This window comes from Acinonyx jubatus, chromosome A1 (assembly GCF_027475565.1).
Source record: "Acinonyx jubatus isolate Ajub_Pintada_27869175 chromosome A1, VMU_Ajub_asm_v1.0, whole genome shotgun sequence".
NCBI classification, from domain to species: Eukaryota; Metazoa; Chordata; class Mammalia; order Carnivora; family Felidae; genus Acinonyx; species Acinonyx jubatus.
In genome coordinates this window covers 117,791,699-117,817,372 of record NC_069380.1, presented here as the reverse complement: position 1 = coordinate 117,817,372, position 25,674 = coordinate 117,791,699, and positions in this window count along the sequence as shown.

Sequence of the window (25,674 nt, the reverse complement as noted above, 5' to 3'; positions counted from 1 at the left end):
GGATTTATATCCCCATTACACAGATGAGGCCACTGAGACTCAGAGAGGTAAAGCAAATTGCCTGAGGTTACTTACCTGGTCGGTAGAGCTGAACTTCAAGCCCAAATCCATATGACTAAAAATCTGTGTCCTCCCCACCACACACACACAATTAAACCACCAACGCCCAACCTTTAAAACAAACCAACAAACAAAACTATTTCTGAAACTGCATGAGGAAAAACCCATTTTCCCATAGTTGACTAGGATTAAATAGATTTGTGTAGCAAGCCTATTTAAAAGTTCTATCAAATTAGAAGCCAAATTATGTTTTACACTCACATCCAAGCAGTTAGGTGTAAATATGATGATGACGTGAGGGGGGTGGTGGTGGAGGTGATGTCTTTTATTTGTGGAGCGCTCAATCTGTGCCAAGCACTGTGTATGCTCAGTGTGTTGCATTCTTGCCCTGACGCTTTCCATTCTGACAATAAGCCAGGTGTGCTGTGTTGTATGGCACAAGCCAACCCAAGAGCCCAAGCATACCCAGAGAGGACACAGCAGTCCCGAGATTTGGCCTCAAGCCCCCCGACTCCAGAGCCTTTGCTTCGAATCGCATCTCTGCCCTTTGTCTGACATAGGGCACCAGTACAAGAAAACAGACCCTGGAAATATTCCACGAGTTTCCACTGCACTGATGGCCCATTCTCAGATTTATGTATTTCATTCTGCAAGGCTCAGACATATTTAGACACTTTAAGCTAATCATTACCTGTCACAATTTATCTGAGCTGCTCATTGTCAGCAAGCACATGTAGACTTCAAGACGCATTTGCCCTCTGCTTTATATCATGTTTTTTTTTTATACAGCCATAATATTAATAGATGGGCTCTATTGCTAGCAGAAGGCCATTTTTGTGGACTTCAATATCATATAGGTATATTCTTGACCTAAATTAATGGGATCGTTGCCTCAATCTTCACTAATTTGGGCTCATGGTCTTGCGCACAATTGAGACAAAAGTCAGTCAGGGCTGAGATGACATGGTGTCCTCCAAGGAATCAAAAAAGAGCCGAGCTGAGCCCTGCCCAAGGCCCATAGATTCCAGGAACCTGAAGTTTAGATCCCCACCCACGCATCACCTCCCCTGACAGGGAGCAGGGCTGCCCACTCGGTTACCTGACTCCTCACCTCACGCTCAGAGGTCGTTACTATAGTGATGTGTGCCTGCTGTGTGCCCGCCAAGTTGGCGGCCACAGCACATACCTGTGGCATGGCGTTTCTGCTTGACTTGACAGCAGGCTTTTATACAAGTGGAATTGTAAGCTCTTATTAACAAACTTACACACAGTCTCCACTCTTTTCCTGCTAGAAGCAGCGTGACAGCCAGCTGTTGAGTCTAGTAAAGCATCCCTTTCATTGGGCAATTTGTGAACTATCCCTTCACTGAGGTGAGGTAGTTCTTTCTAATTCTGCCCAGTGTATTAGTTACATGGTGGAACTTGGAAGGATGGCAAGGCAAGGGAGAGACATCTGCAAGTGTTGAAGACCCAAGTAGACCCAAAAGATTACTGTCTTTTCTTGAATAAGATGGTGCTTTCAGTCCACCCCATACCAGCCCCACATCTCCAATACCAAACTAAAATGAGTGAATAAAATTGTGAGCTAAAAGTCTGCCGCTGAAATAGAACAGGGGACTTTTGCAATTGCACCCTGGAGTATAATTTCCTTGAGGGTGGAAACTTTTAAGATTTGGTAATAGCAGTCAAAGAGACAGGAACAATGGTTTATGACTCACACCCAGCCAACAAGGATGGCAAACAGTATAATTTGAGGGGCACCAAAGGGCCTAAAATATGACAACATATCAGCTCCTAAAATTCCCACCATTAACTTCACTACCTATAGGCCTAGTAGACATGCTTATGATGTTTTTAGTATTACTCTTTAATTTTAAAATTAATACATGCGCAAGATTTTAAAGAAAAAATATTACAGAAAGTATACAATGAAAACTAAACTGTTTCCACTCCCTTGAGCCTTGATTCCATACTCCAAAATTACTATTAATGTTTCATAAGTTGTATGTCCTTCCAGAAATTGGGTAATGTATACTGGATGGATGGATGGATGGATGGATGGATGGATAGATAGATAGATAGATAGATAGATAGATAGATAGACAGACAGACATATATGTATATATGATTCTGCATAAAAGTTATTCAAACAAATAATATCACCTTATTCATATTGTCTTTACCTTACTTTTTTACTTAATGCATTCTGGGCATCTTTCAAAATTAGCATTTTTTTAATCTTCTACATTCTTCTAAATAGTTGTATGGTACTTCCAAAGTCCCTCCTCCTCTAAGTGTGCTATAATTTAGGGGCACCTGGGTGGCACAGTCAGTTGGGCATCCGACTTCAGCTCAGGTCATGATCTCGCAGTTGGTGGGTTCGAGCCCTGCGTCGGGCTCTGTGCTGACACCTCAGAGCCTGAAGCCTCCTTCAAATTCTGTGTCTCCTCCTTTCTGTGCCCTTCCCATGCTCATGCTCTGTCTTGCTCTGTCTCTCAATAATAAATAAATGTAAAAAAATTTTTTTAATGTACTATAATTTATAAATATGGTCCCTTAATGATGGGTATCTGGATAATTTTAATTTGTTGCTCTCGTAAATAATATAGAAGTCAACATCCTCAAACATATCTCATTGCATATGAGGGCCTATATCCACAAGTATATCCATAAGATTGTTTTCAAATAGTGGAATTGCTAAAACAAAGAAAATATACATTTTAAATTTGAAAATATTGCCAAATTTTTACCAAAACAGTTTATGCTTTTCAGTAGAATGCCATTCATACTTAATAGCATTCAATGCCATTCAGTATAATGGCAGCCGTAAATCTCCCACATCTTCACCAACACTGAGTCTTATCAAACATTTTAATCTTATTAATTTCATTAAAAAATCATTCATTTTTATATTATTTTTGTCAGTTTAGTTGCTTATAATTGCTTTGCTTTGTGTTTCTTTTATTATGACGTGGTTGAACCTCTTTTCATGATTATTAGTCACTTGTATTTTTTTCTGCGATCTTCCTCTTTGTAATCTTTGCTCATGTCTTTACTTTTTTCTCTTTTGTGCAGTGAATGATACAATCTCTAAAGATAGCCTTTGTCACATGTGCAGCATATATTTTCTCCTAGCTTGTTATTTATCGTTTTACTTTGTGTATGGCATTTCTTACAATTTAGAAGTATCTCATTTATGTAGATAAATATACATGGATAAAAATTGATTTTTTTATGTTTATTTATTTTGAGAGAGAGAGAGAGAGAGAGAAAGAGAGTGATCAGGGGAGGGGCAGAGAGAGAGAGGGAGACAGAGAATCCCAAGCAGTTTCCACACTGTCAGTGCTGATGCAAGGCTTGAACTCATGAACTGTGAGATCATGACTTGAGCCAAGATCAAGAGTCTGACTCTTAGCCAACTGACCCACCCAGGCACCCCAGTTTAATAACCGTTGGAATATATGTGTTCTAGTTAGACATTTGATGATCCCTTTTTCTGACTCCTAGAACCCATGTGATTCTTACCATGTATTTGACATGTAACTTTTACTGAGTTGTATTTTAGCTAACATCTGTGTGTGTGTGTGTGTGTGTGTGTGTGTGTGTGTGTGTGTGTGTTAATCCTTACAACCAGATTAAAAGCAACTTGAAAGCCTGGAGAAATGAAAGATTCTTGTTCATTCCCCACCCCATAGTGTCCAGTATCTAGAAAAGAGAAAGTTAGACTTGGGGGATTTCAAATTAGGACACTGCTAAGAAGAGTATTGTGTGAATCTAGAGACACAGAGGCCCTAACTTAAATAATGACCCAAAGGACAAGTAAGATATTTCCCAAAGAAGGTATGAATGAGTCTCAAGATTAACCCAGTCTCCTTCCACCTTTTGCCTAGAGTGAAGATAGTTCCTAGTATTTCAGGCTTTTGCCCCCACCCGCTTTCCCAAATTTATCTTGTACCACTCTTTCCCTTTTTCTCTATATCCTACACCTGGCTTTCTATTTATGATTCAAATGCATGTCAAGTTTGCTTTTACCTACGGCCTTTGCCTGGAATATTCTTCCCCTCGATTTTCACATTCCTGACTTCTCTTGTTGTTCAGACCTGCAGCAGACTGGGTTTTCCACAGTTGACTGCATCAATATATATTCTACAATGTGAGGTTGATACTCTTCCATCAAGAAACGGGGGTCTATGTTGCTCCCTGTTGAAACTAGGTCAGTTTTTGCAATTACCTTAACCAACAGAATGCAGCAGAAGTGACACTATGTGACTTTCGGGCTAGGTCATAAAAAATAATAGTGTTTCCACCTGGCCCACTCTAGCTTGGGACACTCACCCTGGGAACCCAGCCACCACATTATGAGACCAGGATACCTGGACAGACCCCATGGAGGTGTGCAAGGAGCAGTCCCAGTTAAGTTCTCAGCTGGTGGTGAGCATCAACCAACAGCCATGTGCTTGAACAAACCCTGAAATTCTTCCAAGCCCAACCTTTTGAATCTTCCAGCTAAGCTCCAGACATGGTGAGGCAGAGACAGGCTGTCTCCAGTATGCACTCTCAGAATTCCTGACCCAGAGAATTCCAAAAGCATAATAAATTGTTGTGTTAAGCCACTGAGTTGATGGGTAATTCATTATGCAGCCATAGTAACCAGAATAAGACCTCAGCTTAAATGACCACAGAAGAGGGCTTCCCTGACCTCCCAATCTAAAGCTGTGATCTGCTTACTGCATCACCTTACTTAATTGTAGTCCTCCACACAACATTCTCTGCTGGTTTCCTTATTGTCTGCCTACCTCCACTGGAAAGTCAAGTCCAAGTGCACAAAGATCCTAATTCTCTTGTCTACCCCAAAGTCTTCAGCACCTACAACAGTGCCTGGCACCTACTAGGTGATCAAGGAAAGACAACTCTTTTCTTTGGGGATAAGTTGTAGTTTCCTTTTCTGTGGCTGTATGTATACTTCAAAGAGTGGTTTAAGACAAATACAAATAAAAATCAGTAATAACCAGGAGATAAATATCTGAGACTTTTTAAAATCAGGCTTACAAATGACAGAGAGGGAAGAAATAAAGGAAAGTAAGGCAAACTCTTTAAACGTTAAAATAGAAAAAGGAAGAAAAAGATCTTGCCAAAGAAAGTGATGTTTATCAGCCACATACACAACTGAATTCTACCCTTATGATATGGTTTGTAATTTCTTAAAAACAGTATAATCCTCCTTGTTTACTCAAAGAATAGCAGCATGTTGGTCAGAGAATTCAGTAAATGATGTGGGAAAATCCAGCTCTTTGAAATCTGATTTTTTTATGGTTGGATAGAATGTTAAACCAAAATTTTTCTCCATTCCCCTACTCATTTACCACTCTTTGCCCAAAAGTGGTTGGAATCAGTGACCAAACCGATGGAATATGAGAGAACCCATCGTGTATGAATAGAAGTCAAGCTCTTTGAAAAGCTTGAGTCTAATGGTTCTTAGCAATTGTTAATGAAGTAAGTCTGGGTTAGCCAGCTACCTAGGAAGCTTCTTCCTGAGACAGTGAGTCTTAGAGCATCTAAAAATGTCTTGTTTCCTCCCTTGAACAGCACACTTACACTTTTGTTTTTGAAATCAAAACCACCCTTGCTATCTTACAAATGTTGGAGCCAATTTAATGGTTTCATTGGCCTTTAAAGAAAGTATTGGAATCTCAGAAAGGAGCATAGAACTAGAATATTATACAGAGTTGCTAGGGTAATAGGTATTTTTGTGGCGTCCTTGGGAAAATGAACACCTAACAGCCATGAACTTGCAACTTGCTTGTGCCTATTATGTCTTACAGCTTACAGTGATGACTTCTTGTCGCTAAAAAATGTTCAAAGTTCCTTGGCTAAAAAAGGCATAGGAGATGAGGCATGGCCTGTTTGAAGCTAACTATTCCTCTGGAATAATAATATATAATACAGAACAAATAATGCCTTCCAGAGGATGCAGGATTAAAATGAAAGATGCTTAATCCTCTTCTCTTCCCTGCTATCCAACACTTAAACATGACTCCATGGACCTTCATTATGTACCCACTTAAAATACCCAAGTTGATCTCATTTACAACTGCCTTCACCTTTCCTTCTTATTTGGCACCAATTCTGGAATTTTTATCATGAATCTCAGTTTCACTAAGATTCTTCACAGCCCTCTCCTTAAGTATCAGTTGAAAGAAGTGAATTCAAAGATTATAAAGTAAAATTACTTACCCCTCTCAATCATCATCTGTTGAGTCAAAAGGTAGCTGGGAAACTGACCTGAAAACAGGACTTGACCAATTATTAGAGCATGTCTTAACAAGACCAAAATAGTAGATACAAATATACCCATGAGTTAATTTTACTTAACTATACAGGGTGCCTAAAATTCCCTTCTAGCCTTTCTTCATGCCCTGATAGGAAGGCAATTAAATGAGGAGAATATTAAAATTAGTCAAAAAACAGCAATACTTACTATGCAGCCATTGGGACCTTCTGCTCCATCCTGCATTTCCTAAGTTAGGTTAAGCCAGGTCTCCATGTCCTCTTGTGACTTGGATGTCAAACAGATGGTCTCTGGATAGGAGTTACCCAACCAACTGTTGACTTCCCAATCTGCAACTTGCCTTCCTACAGGACTAAATGGGAGCTAATTAGATGTCATTTACTTATAAATTCTAGTCACAAATTAGATTTTCTGCCTTCAAAGTTAATGTCCTTTAAGTGTTCCAATGCTTTTAACCCAACCATCCCTGTTTTCTAACTTTCCCTTCCAGTTCTTTGCCTTCTCTATTTTTAAACAATTATTAGGAAAAAGTTTGTTCCAAGAACAATCAGAAAAGAACCCAAACCCAATCAGCCAAATAACCACAGTCATTGTCGTCGTCGTCGCCATCATCATCATCATCATCATCATCATCATCATCATCATTATCTTTATAACAGGGTGCCAAAGGCCAGCCTGGTTTTAAAAGAACAGATTGCAATAAGCTTAAGATTCTTGAGAGTTCTGTCTGTACTAAATTGAAGCTGAAAAATGCACACTTTCCTTATTCCTTTGACCAAACTCCGTATCCTAACTCAAGAAAATAAGCTTTCAGGAGCTTTTTTGGAACAACTTAAATGGCAAGTTGAAAATCAAATAGCTCTGACACCACAGTGATTTTGATGAGTTAACTACCAATGTATATACCATATGGATGAAATTCTTCCTGAAATGCATGTGGGTGTGTTTAAGGGTAGAGTGCTTGGGGCAAAACACATTTCAAGCTTTTCAAAAACCCATTATTTGCAAAATCATTTGATGTACTTTTTTTTTTTTTTTTTTTTTTTTTTTTTTACTGATTCCAAATCTGGCCTATTTCAAAGACAAAGAGTTCCTGGTCTTTCTAGGCACCTTTCCTCTTTCTTTCTATATAGGCACATTCCTTCCTATCCTCAGAGAGAGAAAATGTCCAACTCCAAAAGCCCAGACTGTACCCACACCCTCATGTCTAACAGCAAAGCAACACACTAGAAAAAAGAGACACTGAAATTCACTTCCAGTGGAGTAGCTAATGGTGGGCTTCTCTATTCAACTCCAGCAGGCCACCATCGCTATAGGATGTTTTGTAGCCACACCATCCTGTCAATGCATATGGAGCTTAGGGTTGAACCTTCTTTCGTGGACTGCTATTTTTTTTAAGTTTATTCACTTATTTTGAGAGAAAGAGAGAGAGCACATGCAGGAGGGGCAGAGAGAGAATCCCAAGCAGGCTCTGAGCTGTCAGCACAGAGCTGGATGCAGGTCTCAAACCCACAAACCATGAGATCATGACCTGAGCCAAAACCAAGTGTCCAACACTCAACTGACTGAGCCACCCAGGTGCCCCATCATGGACTGCTATTAAGCCAAGTTTCCCCAATCCCAGAATGTATCCCACCACTGAATTTTGAAGTTAAGTGCAGGAATATACAGTTATCTTTATGAGCCTTCACCTTGTTGATTTTGATTCATTGTTTAGTGTTTTAAGATTATTCTGAATCCTGATTCAGTCAAATGCTCCAGTGGAGTTACATTATACAAGAGGATTTCAATCTAGTGTCAGTGTGTTTAGTGTTTAGTCAGCTATCACTGGTATTCTAGATAAGGCTCAGAATCCTTCTCAAATAGTGTTCCAACTCCTGCTACCAATCAATCTAGTTGGCATTTGAGATTACATCTATTCACTCTGCCTCCTGCTTTAGATGTTCCCTTTTCTCTTCATTAGAATTATTCACAGTGGGCAGTCAGAATTACAGTCTTTAATATCTACATGTGTCTTGAGCTAGATCTATTTTAGAATTTCTGCCTATGACAAGCCTACCCAAGTCATTTGAAAGCCATCTTCCCAAAACCTGAGACACACATGTGAGTGCCTAGAATCTCCTCACTTAATGGCAGGCTCACCTTCACCAGGTTCTCATCCTTTCCACATCATCAACCAGTGGCCTGATGGTAACAGGAAAAACAATGGTAAGCTCTTGGGGGGTTTTCCCATACTTTGACAAAATAAAAATAAATCAATAATTTATCAAGGTATATAGGGAAAAAAGCAATAGAAGATTAACTGTGGTTGCTATTCATACCAAACCACATGAATAATGTGGAAAATACTTTCCTAATGACAGATTATATAGGCCAAAGGCAAGAGAACACTGCTTGACCCATCAGCTAAGGGTGTCAAACAACTATGTGTCAATAATACCTCTTCTTGCTTTCTTATGTTCCAATGTCAAATTGATTTCATTCATCAACTCTAAGAATTTGTATACAGATCGTAAATCTAGTGAAGGCAGGGGTTTTAACTTATTCACTTCCACAACCCCAGTGCTGGGCATGGTACCTAATGTATATTAAATACTCAGTAAGTATATTAAGAATGAATGAAAATGAAATTTAAACAATTACTCCCTATTGTTTCTTTCTGAAAAGTATTAAGTTCTTCTTCTACCAGAGTTTTTACATAAAAAGCAATTTGAGTAAGAGTGAACAAGTTGCTCTATTTATTGAACTTGATTTTCTGAATTTAGCAAATCCGAACTTTTGAAAGCAAAAGTAGGAGTTACTGATTTCCTATCTTACTCACATCTTTCCCCACTCTTAATCTTAAAACAGCATGTGCTCACACACACACACACACACACACACACACACACACACACAAGAATGATGGAGACAGTGTAGAGAGCATATTATAATATTTTCTTCAGCAACTAAAGTGGATTTGCACACAAAACTATCCACACTGCCCCTTCTATCTTTCTTGTATCCAGGAATATTTTTTGCTAACTGACTGGTATGAGTTTGGCCTGCCAGTCAGCTCTGGAACCAAAGAGGAGCTAAGTGGCTCCCATAAAAACACAATCATCAGATTAATCTTGCTTGGCTGGGTACCAGTCCAGCTAACCATCCATTGACAATCTCATAACCTTCTGCATTCATCCAAAACAAACAAAACAGTGCCTGATTCTAAAAGGAAGAAGAAGAAAAAATGAAATATTTCTGTCCCATTTACCTTTCAAATAAAAGACAAAATGTAAGCTAGGGTGTAATATGAAAAGCATGGGTTTAGTAAGATCACAGTAGCTAAGTCACTTTGGGTACAAAGTGTATATTTTTGAGTGTACCTGGTGCTTTCAAATCAGGACATTATAATAACTGAAAATTATAGGGCAGTGATGGAGCTTCGTGGCTCAGAGCACAGCCTTTGAAGTTATGCAGACCTGAGTTTCAGTTCCTGTTTTGTCACTTTCTTTCTGTGTGCCTTTAACACATTATTTAATCTCTCTGTGCCTCAATTTCCTCAGCTGCAAAGAGGATGCTAACAGTTTCTATTTCACGGGGTTGTTGTAAAAATTAAATGAGGTAATCCATGTAAAGCACTCACAAAGTGCCTGACATAGAGAAACACTTAATAAATGTCTATTATTATAGCCATGATTCTTACATTAATCCAAGAGGAATTGATTTGGCAGGAAGGTTGAAGGATGGCATAGAAATAGCATAGAAGTGTCGTACCACTGAGAACATAGCCTTTTTGAGAAATAAGCTACCCAGCAAGCCCAATCACTAATTACAATTCATTTGGAATGAAACAGAGACAAACATACCATTGTAAGAACCAGGATAGAAAATTGCTAATGAGGATTGAGACAGTGGTTTGAGGAAAAGGCAGATCAGTCTAGTGTGCTGTGGACAGAACCCTCTGGCCGGTGGCCCCAGACAAGAACGTACTGTGAAAGTCTTCACCATTCCACCCAAAAGCTGAATCAGAGTCCTGAGAAGCCAGATCAGTCCTGTCTTACATGTGCCTGCCCTTTGGTAGGCAACAACCTGGTGCGTGGGGAGGTAGACGTTTTACATGGGAACTAAAACCCTTCCAGGACATGCTATAAGGGAGGGTCAGGAGGTATGCTACACTAGGGGATCTCTCCATGTTGCCTGAAGTTGAGTGTCCACATTAGAGGTCCTTGCAGTGGAAGCTTATGCCGCATGCAAATCTATGTTTCATTAATGTCTTTCACTTGCTATCCTACAGAGACAAGGTGGACAGGCCCAGACCTCATGGAGCTCACAGTTTAGTTAAGTGGGCAACTGGACTGTGTGACAGTACGAGGTGATGGGTGCCGTGATAGAGATATATACAGGGTATTTGTGGAGCTCAAGAAGGAAACATGTAACTAATCTTGGGGGGTGAAGTGTCTGCTTAGAGAAAATATCAATGATGGGACCTGAAGAATGAATAGGGTTAGAAAGGCAACAGGGGCCAGAGTGGGAGAGAAGGAAAGAGGGACGAGCATGGGCGGAGGTCCAGCGGAAGAGTGAGAGCATGGCATATTTGAGGGATTAAAAAATGGTCTGTGCAGCTGCAGGCAGGGAGCATGGAGCACATTCATTTTTGTGATGGATATCCAACATTAATTTGCACTTACTCTATGCCAGGCCCTGTGACAAGCAGACCCATTATGAGTATTAGCTCATTAAATCTGCACAGCAATCCTATGAGCTAGGGACTGTGGTTCACCTCATTTTACTAATGGGGACATTGCAGATGAGAGAGGTTGGGACTCAGATATTAAGTCCTGAGTCAAAGCCCTCACATCCTGTAAGTGAGCTGGGTTTTCTACCCAGGCAGCCTGGCTTGAGCGTTCACACTGCTCCTTCCCGGGGCACAGGGTCCTGCCACCGCAGGGTAGCTCACCACAGAAGTTTTAAGACCCAGGGGATTGGAAAGTACTCTTGTGGAAAAGTTCATGTCTATGGTTTACCTAAAGCTAAATCAAAATAAACCTGCCCCCACCACCAAAATCTCCAAATATGCTTCTCAGTGATAGAAAGTATGACCACAGGTTTTTTACTTCTACAAATTTTTAACAGGTTTTACCTCTACAGGCTCCCATTCTTGCAAAGTCTCAGTTGAGACTATTTTCTATCCTTTAGGTAGAAAAACCGCCTCATCTGAGAGGGATGTTCCATCTGGGACTCAGGCAAAGTTTCCAAGCGTGCCTGAGGCTGGATTCTCTCCAGATACCAGGGGAAGCGCCCAGGTAGCCATTCGAGAAAGAATAAAAGTCACTGAAACTTTTCTACACACAATAGCCAAATCGAATATCGGTCACTGTCAAAGTCCGACAGCACCTAGCCTAATGTCTTGCACATAGTGGATGTTTTAAGAAATATCAGGAAATATCAGTCATTAATGAGTAGATAGGAGCATGAATAAATAAATGAAGGAAGTTTCTGTTGCTTATTTGTTTCTTGGCTTTCTCCTTAACATGGGGTATGATAGCGTAAGGAGAAATATGTCTGTCTGGGGCCAGAAGTTGTAAGAACATATACAACTCTATGACCACAGAGGTCACAGCATCTTAAAGAGATCTTTGCACACCCATTTGACAGAAGCATTACTCACAATGACCCAAAGGTAGAAGCAACCCAAATGTCCATCCATATAGGAAGGGATAAACAAAATGTAGTGAGTACATACAACAGAATGTTACTCAGCCTTGAGAAGGAAGGAAATTCTGACACACACATGCTACCACACGAATGAAGCTTGAGGACATTATGCTAAGTGGCCTCAGTCAGTCACCAAAAGACAAATACTCTACAATTCCACCTATATGAGGTACCTACAGTAGACAAATTCACAGACAGAAATTAGAATGGTGGTTACCAGGCATTGGGGGGGGTGGAGGGGGCGGGGGGGGGGAGGAGAGAATGCAGAGTTATTGTTTAAAGGTATAGAGTTTCAGTTTTGCAAGATGAGAAAGAGTTCTAGAGATAGATGGTAGTGATGGTTACCCAACAATGTGGATGTACTTAGTCCCACTCAACTATACACTTAGAAATGGTTAAGATGCTAAATTTTATGTTATGTGCATCTTACCACAGTTTTTAGATTTTAAAGACAAAATAGAGATGTTTTCAGCTACAAAATAATTAAACTATTAAGCCTAATTATAAGTATTGGCATCTGATATTAATTATTGTATTCATTAACATGTTTTATATAATATATAAGTACACTATAATATAGTAATTTACATAGCTGACACCTACTTTGCTCACCATATTGTAATGTAATGATAATCTAACAACAACAATAATTGCTATTATAGTTAACATCTATGAACACTAACCAGGTGCCAAACTTTATTTTAATTATTCTTTGCCTCATATGTTTATAATAATACTATCAGACAGCTGCTATTATTTTCTCCTATTTACAGATTAGGAAACTGAGGTCCACAGATGTTAAATAAGTCTCCAAAGGCACACAGCTGATAAATGCATAGCTGACATAAATGAATAGCTGACAGGTGGTAGCTGCTTTGACACATTCTAGCTAGACCAAGATGTTCGATGCACCTGACCAACAGTTTGGATTAGATGGGCCAGAGGTCCCAGTAATTAACAACCTCACGCCAAAACTCTCCAGCTACAGCTGATCGATAATAAGAATAACATAAAAGGGGCTCCCAGATGCCTGGCACCAGAATGAGGAGTTTAGATGCATCTTCTTGTCCAGTCTTCCCAGTAACGATAGGAGGCAGGTGCCACCTATTGTGCCCATTTCACAGACGAGGAAACTGTGGCACAGAGAGGTCAAGAAGCTTTCCCAAGGTCATACAACTAATGAGTGGTGGAGCCAGGACACAAACACATGCAGCTCACGCTGGACTCTGTTCATTGACCATAATGCCAAGTGAGATGCCAGTTTCTTAAATTGTGATCCGAGATTTAAAATTTGTTTATTTTGAGAGAGAGAAAGAGAGCATGAGCAGAGGACGGGCAGAAAGAGTGGAAGAGAGAATCCCAAGCAGACTCTGTACTGTCAGCCCGGAGCCCCACACGGGGCTCAAACCCATGAATCATGAGATCATGACCTGAGCCAAAACCAAGAGTTGGATGTTTAACTGACCGAGCCACCCAAGAACCTCATGATTTGAGATTTAACTTCTTGGCGTTAGTCATAACAGTTACAAGAAGAGTTCATCTTAATTGAGCCCTCACCATAAATCGGGCTACATGCTTCCCATGTATTTGTTACCTCCTAGGTACCCCAAAAGGACCCTCTGAGGAAGGTCCTCTCATTGGTCCTGTTTTATAGGAAAAGAGAGCAGCCTAGGTCTCCCCACTAGCAAGGGGTGGAACCAGGATTCAAATCCAGGTGGTCTGATCCCAACTGTAGTCTTTCGAGGCTCCACCCAGACTCCTCAGAGTGTCAGAGCCTGAAGCATCTGAGACAGTTAGATGTCTCTAACTGTCTCTAACAGGAGACAGTTAGAAATGCAGCCTGTTAGACCTTACTGCAGAATGAATGAATGACAGTCCAGATGTTAACAAGCTTGGGTGACTGGTGTGCATACTGAAGCTTGAGAGATGCGGGACTATATTTCACTCCCTTCCTCAAAGGCAGGCCACAGGGATACAGCAGGAAGCAGTGTAGACCTGATCCTGCCTTCCAACAGTGTCCACAGGGTTGGAGGGAGGCCAAACAGACCACCAGACCGGCACTTTGAGTCTCAATCTCAGGGGACAGGTCTTGGAAATCTGTATCTAACAAGGCAATTCGTATGCTTCTATAGTTTGAGAGCCACTCTTATCCCTGGTAAGGCTCAGGGGCAGAATCAGAAAAGGGAACACCAGCATCTTTCCTACTTTTCCTATCACCCCAGTCTGTAGGGTCAGAGAGGCAGACTACAAGAAACCTCTCCAACAGGCTGCACAACTGGCAGATGAGGAATTGAATTTGTGCCCTCTGTGTGCATTAATTTAGAACATTGAACCTCAGGGATCCATGCGATGCTACTTAATGTGGCGCATGAAGCTGCAGGCACTCCCAATTGATCCTGGGGGTATTGACTGGTCCCTATGGAAACACCTCTTGCCTCTGAGCCTGCCTTTGCCTGTCTGCCACACAGTGAAGGCCATTGCCCCCAGCACTCTTGGGACAGACAGTTCGAATATGACCGTGGTAGCCAGGCCCTAGGCAGACACTAACCAATACCACAAGCACATCCCAGCTGGGAACCAATTCCCGTCTGAGGTGCTGGCCTGATGCCTGACTCCTAAAGAGTTCGTACACAGATCACTTATTAGCAATTCTCTGCCATTACTGAAAGCTGCTAACCAGCCTCAATGGAAAGAACTAGGGGAAGAAATGCAGGCAAACTGTTCCCAGGACTTGGAGTTTGAAAAACAATATCAGAAGAATGGAGAGGAAAGAAATAAGAGGGGTAACTTGCTTTTTTCCAAATAGTACTAACAATCGTAACTAGCACATAGAAGTGCTTTTACATGCTGCACTAAGGAATCAACATGTCTCGCTGAATTCTCCCAACAGCCTTGTGAAGTCAGTATTGTTTTAACTATCCCCATTTGACACAGAGAGGTAATCCTGTAACTTTATAGGAAATGAGAGAGAAAAGGACGAAAAGGAAGGAAGGAGAGAGAAGGAAAGAAGGAAGGAGGACAGAGCTCTTAGCTTTCTTCTGGTAGAAAGAAGAATAACTATGGAAGGCCTAAGGCAAAAGAAATTTCTCTGAGGATCAGGAATAGTGTAAAGAGAAACTGACTTTTTACCTTAATTTGGAACAATTGAAATACTCAAGAGATTGATTTGTTTCTTGTTCTGTAAACTCAGACAAAAATAAGTTGGCTGAATTTAACCACCCCCAAGTAATACACACACACACACGCACGCACGCACACACGCACACACACACGCACACCACATACATACGCTGTTTGTTTTCCTAATTATGACTTCTTGGGAATGAATGGAAAATTTGGCAATCCGATTAACTGTAGCTCACAATAAAATAGCACTAAGTGGGTGTTTTATATGCTGTTTGTTTCTCATTCTCCTTGGAAGATTGTCAAGAGTTTAATGAAACTAATACTTTGGGATTTAGATCTTTCTTAACCAGAAACCAGAGCCTTTCCAAACTAACAACTGGAAATAACTCAAGTTCTTTTGAGCCTGTGGGATGTGCCAGGCACTGAGCTAAGTACACCGCCCTACTGAATCCTCTCAACAACCCTATAATCAAGATATGATTAATAATTCCATTTCACAGATCAGGTACATGAGGCTCAGGGATTGCATAACTTGCCTAAATGCTAAATGGAGGAGCTAGAGTGGGTACCCAGCCAATTGTACTCCAGAGCATCCCTTCTTAAGCACTGTGTTGAACACTAAGCTACAATAATGTTGGCACAAAAAAATCTTTCTTTAAATTAGGCAGATTGGTTGCTTGGTATGCTGTGGAAATATAAAAATATAGTTTGTCTAATTGTTTTTAATGATTGTACAGACTATGCTTCTGAAAGATATCATACCTTTCTAATCAGAGTGGTTTGACCACCCAGGACACTGAGGGAATGTTTGTTATTCTAAAATATTATTAAGGAGTCATTGTGCCACTCATTCATTCAGACTTCTCCCCCCAGCCTCTATGGGAAGTGCACATTTCCCACCTGGGTCCACTGGGTATGGCAGATTGCCCCACGGGGCTGATGCCTTCATTCATCCAATAGATTCCAAGCACCTGAATGTGCTTGCCATGTGCCAAGCAACATGCTGAGTACTCCAGGAGCTATTCATTAATTCTCCCAAAGGCCCTGTGAGGTGGGTGCCAGTATTATCCCGATTTTATAGATGGAGAAATATAGATTCATAGTGGTTAACTATAGCTGGGTTTCTCACCAGGCCTGTCTGTTGACTCTGGAGCTTGCTCTCTCAAGTTCTATGTAATAGTGAGCAGGAAAAGATAGACACAGTACCCACCCTGAATAAGCTCTCACAACAACAGAGGAGATGTACATGAAACCACTAATTACCCAATTAATTCTTTCATTACCCAGACGGAAAGTACTACCTAGTTGAAGTAGAGTCCCCTGTGCATGTGTCGAACAGGAGCAGCTGACCTGGGGAATCAGTAAATCTTCCTGAAGAAAGTGATCGTTCCTTTTAGAGCTGAAGTGAGTAATAGCTTACCAGGAAAGGAGAAAAGGGAAAAGCATTTCAGACTGAGTAGAACAGCATATTTGAAGACCCTGATGTATTAAGAAATATTGGCATGTTGGATAAATACTGGCATTAGAAAGGTATGATGTCTCCTCTTATAACAGGAGATACAAGAATCTATTGAAACAACCATCCACTGTCCTCATCCTTTCTCTCATACCTCCTTGTGTTATTCTCTCTACCAAGAGAGAAGCTAGCCTCAGGTTAAATCCACCCACTATCAAATTCCTCACTGTGTGCCCTGTGTTGCCCAATAGAGTTTCTACACATCATTGATAAAGAATAAAACAAGTGGACAAGTGGACATGAAACCTGTTTGATCCAAAGTCAAACAATGTACTAGGGAGGAAAGAATCTATAAATCAATTTTTCTTATCAGATATCATATGTACAGATAGGTTTTGTAGCTGATTTCTTCAATATTTAGCTATAATTTTTTAAAGTATATGAACTAATGAGGAAAGACTAGTCTTTCCAACAAATGATGCTAGAAAAACTGGTTATCAACCTGTGAAAGAATAAAGCTGGACTCCTCCTTTACATTATACACAAAATTAACTTAAAATGGATCACAGACTTAAATTTAAGAACTAAAACTTTAAAACTCTTAGAAGAAAACATAAGTGTACATCTCTGTGACATCAGAATAGGCAACAGTTTCTTACATATGGCACCAAAGCTCAAGCAATCAAGAAAGTAAACAAATTGAACTTAATCAAATTTAAGAATGATTATTAAAAATGGTTTACTACAAATAGTTTGAGTTATCTCAAAGGATACTATTAAGAAATTGAAAAACCATTCCCTTAAAATGGAAGAAAATATTGATTGGTAAATCATATCTACCTGACAAGGAACACGCATCCAGAATATAACAAGAACTCTTACAACTCAACGATAGACAAAGAGCCCAATTTTTAAATGGGAAGAGGATTTAAATAGACATATCTCCACAGAAGATAGACAAATGGCCAGTAAGCACAAGAAAAAATGCTCAGTTAACATAATTAGATATTAGGGAAAAGAAAATCAAAACCCCCATGAGATACCCCTTCAGTCTCATTAGGGTGGCCATAGTGAAAAAGACATAATAACAAATGTTGGGCAAAGATGTAGAGATTGAAACATACATTGCTGGTGGGAATGGAAGATGGCTTGGCAGTGCCTCAAAATGGTAGACAAAGAACTACCATGTGACCCACCAATTCAACTGGGTACAGATTCCAAGGTATCTACCTAAGGGGAATAAAAAGACATGCCTACATAAAAACTTATACATAGGGGCGCCCAGGTGGCTCAATCGGTTAAGCTTCCAACTCTTTATTTTGGCTCAGGTCATGGTTCCAGGGTTGTGAGATGGAGCTCTACATCAGGCTCTGTGCTGAGTGTGGCGCCTGCTTGAGATTCTGTCTCCCTCCCTCTGTCTCTCCCCTGATCACACATGCTCGCTCTCTCTCTCAAAAAAAGAAAAATTTAATTTTTTTACACTTATTTATTTTTTGAGAGACAGAGACAGAGTGTGAGTGGGGGAGGAGCAGAGAGAGAGGGAGACACAGAATCTGAAGCAGGCTCCAGGCTCCATGCTGTTAGCACAGAGCTTGATGCGGAACTTGAACTCATGACCTGGGAGATGATGACCTGAGTCAAAGTCGAAGGCTTAACCGACTGAGCCACCCAGGTGCCCCAAATTGTATACTTTAAATAGGTGAATTTATGGTATGTAAGTTATATTTCATATATATATTTTAAAATTCATATGTACTTGAAGTAGTGTCATAACCCTCAAGTTTACTGGAACAGCATTTTTTCTTTTCCCTTTTTACTCTCAGTTCCTAAGGAAAGGCTCTGTTACTGTCTTTCTGCCCCTCCTCCTCCCGTAAAAGGTACTTCTTCCAAGATGGATATATTTCAATGATGGTTAGGTCCTGTCTTCTCAACTTTCTGCATCTTCAGGCCTGCCCAGTCATAATCATCTTCCTCCTAAGTAGCCCTGAAGCCCTGGAGAGTCCTGAATTATTCAAAGAAGGTTAAGATATTTTCCCTCTACTGTATTTCCATGGCTTCTATGCACCTCCTAAAAAGTCTGAACAGAAAGCTTGAAATAAATTTTCTTCGTAGGCCAAGCTAAGCAGAACAGCAAAAATAGCAACAATAAAAGCAATCCATTCTGAAGAATTCTAGTTATGTGAGTTTTTGGTTTTTTTTCTATAGTCGCAACAACAACTTTTAGACAGACTTGGGCCGCAGTGTGAGGAATTTAGGTTACACAAAAGTCATTTTCTTAGAAGCATTTCTGAACAGTGGGCTATTGAGCAAACATGTAAGTTGTCCTTCTATGGACATCCTTTGTTTGTTTGTTTGTTTGTTTGTTTGTTTGTTTGTTTGTTTAAAGATTTTTGTCTGCGAAGTCCAAGCTACAGTAGGGTTAGTCTTTCCTTGAGGTAAGAGGGTGAGCATAATTTCTTACATTCCCCGTCCTCCCTTATTACCTCTATTTAATGGTTTCCCTTCAACTCTTTCAGCTCTCTGGATCCATTCTCTGTTTTAATGTTGTTCATTTTTAGCTTAATAACCACCTCATTCTATGCATCATCTCTGAAAATTTCGGGGAATAGCCATGTAAGAGAAATGCGCTTTTTGAATTTAGAACAGTACATCATGTGTATACTTTTATATTATGTCCCATTTGTGCTTCTCCAACAGCATTGGCCGAGCTCAGTGGCAAACTAAAATGACTGATGTTTTCCATTTGGAAAGGATGGCTTATTTAGCAAATACATAATAGCATTTATTTTAGTTGCCATTAAACATAGTTTGGTGCCTTTGCCTCCCAGACCACTTCGAGTCTTCAGCCTTCCAAGTTTGAGCTGTTTACCGTGGCCAAGAAGATTATAACCTCAATGCTTTTGCTTTACTTTAAAAAAAAAAAAAAGCCTCTTCTTAACCCTGATGAACTGATGAGCTTATCAGAAAAGCTCTGTCTTTAAGTTTTACAGGACAATTTTTTTTAATACCAGTACAGTCTCTAGCAGAGTAATAATAGCAGGTAATATTTCTTGAATTCTTGCAATGGCCCCGAGGACTGTTTCAAGATATCGAGGTAGATGTAGAGAACACTAATTTATTTAACCCCACCAGTGACCCGATAAGACAAGTACTATTATTATCCCTGTTTTACAGATGAGGAAATTGAGATACAGAGAAATTAAAACTTTGTCCTAGACCACACACCTGGTCAGTGGCAAAACTGGGATTTAAACCCGCTCCCAAGCCACAATGCCTGGTAGCAGGAGCTTAATAAACCTCTTTGAGTGAACAAGTGAAGGATAGAGGGCAACAAAAGCAATCTATGACAGCGAAATTCCATCCACTCACTCCACCCATCTTTTCCAGGCATTTGCCCTCCAGGAAGCCTCCCCAGATTACTAGAATAGAAAGGACATTGTTCTGTGTCCCTCCTCCCTGCTCTTTCACCTCCTTCCTAGTCCTGGGGAGACCTTGACAGGGGATGTATTGGTAGAAACAAATGTGTGCTTGCAAAGCAAGCCAGTTCCCAGGAACCCAGACATCAGTGTGTAATACACAAAATAAATCCATTCTTTGACTCATTATGTCCATAAAAATAAAACAGTAGGATTCTGGTGAAGCAGATAGGGATAGCAACAATTCTGTAGGAATCCAGGGTTCTGACCCTGCATTTTTAACTTTGTCTGTTACTAGCATTTGTAGGAGACCAAGATTGTATGACTAAATTGGAAACCCTCTCTTTGGTGCCTTGCTAATTAACCAGACAAATGAACAAGGCGGCTCTTTGTCAGTTTGCAAACCAGAAGTCAATCGTTTCAGGTCAAAACTTGGTGGTAGTGGCTGCGTTCTTTGTTGCTCTTAGCATACCTTGGTCATTTTGGGGAAAGTGTCAGTATGAGAGCTGAAGGTCCTGACAGAAAGCCTGCACCAACACTTGAAAAAAAAAAAAATGAAGGGGAGTTAAACTGAGCTGAGATCACGTGAGCGGAACAAAAGCCCAGCAACCTTGTCTCACCTTTTGGGAAATTTCCACTGAGCCTGGTTTTGAGCCACATGCTGAAAGCGCTAAGTGTGCTGCTTTACATACGTGAGTTCATTTCATCTTCCCTGCAGTCCTACAAGATTATGTATTGTCCTAATTAAAGGGAAGTAAAGTCAAGATTTGAACCCATGTCTTTTGAATTCCAAACCTCTCGTTTGAACCATCACACCTCTCTTACTTCATCATACATCTGAGCATGAAGACACAACCTTGCAACAAATACCTTTCTGGAACCAACTCAACTCATTTCAACTCTGGAACCAACTCAACTGTCTCCTCAGTAGAATGTTATAGGCAGTGGAAACCCATGGGTCCAATCAGATTTCCCTCAAGAGTCTGATTTTCCCACAGTCTGTTCGTTGGGAGTAAGGTATTATTATTCCTAGAACACTCCAGTTAATGTGTGTAGAGGATAACAAATTTATACAAGTGATAAATTATTTTATATTCTTATTGCAATGTTTTATTTTAACTCTTTTGCTATATTACACCTGAGTAATGAAATCTGGCTATGGATGCTCTGATGCTGCATAATACATCAGGTTTCCAAAATCCTGGGGCACCTGGGTGGCTCCATCAGTTAAGCATCTGACTTCGGCTCAGGTCATGGTCTCACGGTTTGTGAGTTCAAGTCCCATGTCCAGCTGTGTGCTGACAGCTCGGAGCCTGGAGCCTGTTGGGGATTCTCTCTCCTTCTCTCTCTGTCCCTCCCCCACTCATGCTCTGTCTCTGCCTCTTTCTCTCTCTCTCTTCTCAAAAATAAATGAACATTAAAAAGTTAAAAAAAACAGGAAAGAAAAGAAAAGAAAAACCCTTTCAGCAATGCCATTTCATTGGATCATTGTAGCAACCTTATAAGATAGGTAGATGGGGGGCTATTATTCCATTTCTACAGAATGAAAACTGAGACTTTGTCTTCCCAGTGTAGCCCAGCTGCTAAGGAGTTGAATGGGTCTGGGATCCACCACCTCTGCTTGACTCCCATATCAGTGTTCTTGCCCCTCTTCCACATTGCCCCTCAGAGGTCCATTCATAGGTATCTCACACAAACATAAATTGGGTTATCCAGTGCCCTGCCTCTTGCATGGCTTTCACAGACCAAGTACAGGTCAGTTTGACAATGAAAAATGAAAAGATCCTGCATACTGGTGGGAAGAAGTATGCATACTTCATACTAAGAGAAGAAAGTACAAGGACAAGGACACTTGTAGCACTTTGTAACAGCAAGAATTTAGAAAATACTCCATCAGTAAGTAAACGGATTCATAGTAGGGTAGTCATGCAATGGAATACTACACATTGGTGAAAATAAATAACCTCTAGCCAAATGCAGTGGTAGGAATGAATAACAAAAAGTTGAAAGGAGGCAGCGCCTGGGTGGCTCAGTCGGTTAAGTGTCCACCTGCTGGTTTCAGCTCAGGGCATGATGTCACGGTTCACGAGTTCGAGCTTCACATCAGAATCCGCGCTGACAGTGCAGAGTCTGCTTGGGATTCTCTCTCTCTCCTTCTTTCTGCCCCTCCCGCTCACTCTCTTTCTCTCTCTCTCTCTCTCTCTCTCTCTCTCTCTCTCTCTCTCTCTCAAAATAAATACATAAACTTTTTTTTAAAAGTTGAACTAAAGATGCCATTTGTGGAAGGATACATAGAGTACGACACTTAAAGTATGAAAATACAATATTATACATTTGCATATATGTTTAACGAAAGTATTAAGAAATGTATAGAAATAGTAGTAACTAAATTCAGACTACTCATTGCCTCTAGAGAGCAGAGTGTGATCAGGGAGTGGGAAGCAGGAACTTAACACTTGCATCTGTAACCGATACCGGGGCTTTGTGATATTTTTCTTTACGCATTGATGCATGTCTTAAATATCTTGTAATACCTTTTTCAGAATGAAAATGAAGAAAGCAACCATTCACTCTATGAGCCTTGACTGAGGGCAGGTGGCATGCCAGGCGTTGTGCTGGGTGTTGGAATACAGGGGGGACAGGAGGGGCGTTGCACCTGCCCTCAGACCCTCCAGTCCTGCAGATGAGACAGAAGCATGTTTAGTGCTAGGAAACACAGGAGCTACAGGAGCTTGTGACCAGGAGGCTAATATAGATCGAATGACCTACGAAAGCTTCCAAGGGAATATGAAGCTCAAACTGAAACTAAAGAATGAAACATTTTGGTTATTAGGAAATGGAAGAATAACCCACATTAATTCTACTCAAAATATCTGTGTCTGAGGCTAAGCATCAGAGTGAGCAAGGTGGAAAGTGGCCTGAGATAAGGCTGGACAATGAGTAGGAGCCAGATCAGACGGGACCTCACCCTCACTCCTTGCTAACATTTTCTTATTATTATTTTGTTACATGCCGAGTATCTTATGAATCCAGGAGTCTTTTACACTGCTACTCAAGAGGACTTGTTTTTAGTATAGCTGACAATGTTACATTACTTCCAGGTGTACCCCATAGTGATTCAACAACTCTATACGTTATGCCTTGCTCACCTCCAGTGTAGGTACTGACTCTCGCCACATAACTCTATTACAATACCAATGACTGTATTCCCCATGCTGTGCCTTTTATTCCTGTGGGTTATTCTTTCTGTAATATAGGTGGAAGCCTTTATCTCCCACTCCCCTTTACTCATTTTGCCCATCTCTCACACGTCTCCTCTCTGGGAAGCATGAGTTCTCTGTATTTATAGGTCTGTCCTTGCAAACATGTTAACTTGATGGAGCGCCAGTGATGTGCCTGATGTGGGGCTACACGTTGGCAAGTATAAAGTGGGGGTGGGGAGGAGAGGGCAGGGAAGCAGAGCATTCTGACATGTTTCAGTGACTGCACTCTCTTGCTTGATCCAGAACTGTACCCATATCCTTTCCTAAAATAGAAGCAATGTCAGCAAGCGAGGGCAGGGAGCAAGAGACATGGAGGCAGAATGTGTGAGCTGGCTGGGCTTCCCTCCCCTTCCTACGAATGAATTGCTGTGGCAAGTTTCCACATTGTAGGTATTTTACAATTTGTCATAGGCAAGTTACACAACTCAGTTAGTGATTAAATTACCAACAGAGCTGCTATTTGAGTAAGAGAGGTTCAAGGTTGCTTCTGGCTCCTGTGGTCTGGTTTAAAGGGAATTGGATTAATTCTTTCCTAATCTCCTTGGTTAGAAGAGAGAAACACAAAAATCATGTCCAGTGTGCAGTAGACAGTGCAAAAAGCAGCATCCAACCTCATTCATCAACCACTAGGGTCTCTGTGTCTAACCTTGGTCCCATGTTTAGATTTATAAAGTGTGAGATCATTGTCAGTTTCATTTATCTCTGTTATTAAATTTACTGGGCCTCCTTCAAATGGCATTATATCTTCTTATCTAATTCAAATAAATGTCTTACTCATGGCTAGAATGCAGATGGTGAAATCTCATTGTTAACTCAGTATTCGAGATAATCTCGGTGTTTTGCTTTCCTAATAGAATCTTGAATTCATTACTCATGCCTGGGATTCCACTCATTTTCACCAAACTTTTCTTAAAACTGTTCATCTTAAGCATTCTCTCCATCTCAACGTTTCCACAAGGATGGAACATTCTTGCTCTGTTCTCTCGCATTCATCTTGATCTGTTTATCTTATGTAAAATAATCATTCATCACAAATTTGACAATTGTGTTTATTTTCATTAATTATGATTAAATATGCTCGTGGGGTAGTCGCTAAAATCACAGGCTTCGGAATAAATCCAGAGTTTGGATCCCAGTTCTGTGACTTTATGGTGGCTTCACCTCAGTTTCTTCATCTGTAAAATGGGGGTAATAATAGTTGCATCCTAAAAGTGTTGTGGAAATTAAATGAGATTATTTTCAGTGCATTGCCTGGGCCAGTTACTCATAGCAACCATTTAGATGTAAGTCAAACAGGGAGCGCCTGGGTGGCTCAGTCAGTTAAGCGTCCAACCTTGGCTCAGGGCTTGATCTCATGATTCCCAGGTTCAAGCCCACGTCATGATCTCACAGTTCACGGGTTCAAGCCCCACATGGGATTTTCTGCCGTCATTGCAAAGCCTACTTCGGATCCTCTCTCTCTCTCTCTCTCTCTCTCTCTCTCTCTCTCTCTCTCTCTCTGTCTCTTCCTACCCATCCTGCACACACACACTCTCTCTCTCTCAAAAATAAACATAAAAAATAGATTTTAGCCAAATGGAATAAGAAAGATACTGTACTCTGTATTTGCCTTGACTAGAAATGCAGTTTATCATTTAAAAGTTTGAACCAACCTTCTGAATTGTGATTGTGAAAGGGATTTTCTTTCTGCTTTATACCATCCTGTACTTAGATCATTTGTATCTGAATTATTGGTTTTTGCTCTATCATGTATACAAACCAGTATCTACATTCAATTTGTTTAGTTTGGTTCTGTTTTCCTGGTGACTTCTTCAGCTGCCACAGGAGAGCCCCTTGGAGTGGAGAAGGCAGCAGGGTGCCCTACTGTGACTATCCCAAAACAGAGCATCTGAGATTCCCACCCACATCAGCCAGGGATGCCTGGTAACCAAGAGCAAGAGCCTGCAGGGCTGGAGGCAGCTCAGATATGGACTAGGGTTACATCCCACATCCTGCCTGAAGCAGCCACAGCTTCCACCCCACGCCCTGTGCACTGTCCTACATCAGAGGCCTTTTACCTACTCTAACCGCTGCCTGGAAGTCTTCCCTACTCTCTTCCTTCATCAGACTAATTCCTGTTCATTTCTCAGGTCCCAGCTCACATATCACCTTCTCCAAGAAACGTTACCTCACTCCACAGGCTTCACAGAAGCCTCTATGATGTTCCCTAGCTGTCTCTCTTGTGTGGGCAGTCCTCATTCTACAGAGTTCTGGTAAACAAACTTTGCTTACCACGATGTGGTCATATAACATCAGTCCTCCAACAACAGGGTTCAAACTTAATTACCACAGTAGGTAAACTCTAATTGCATAAAGGAGAAATTTCACTGC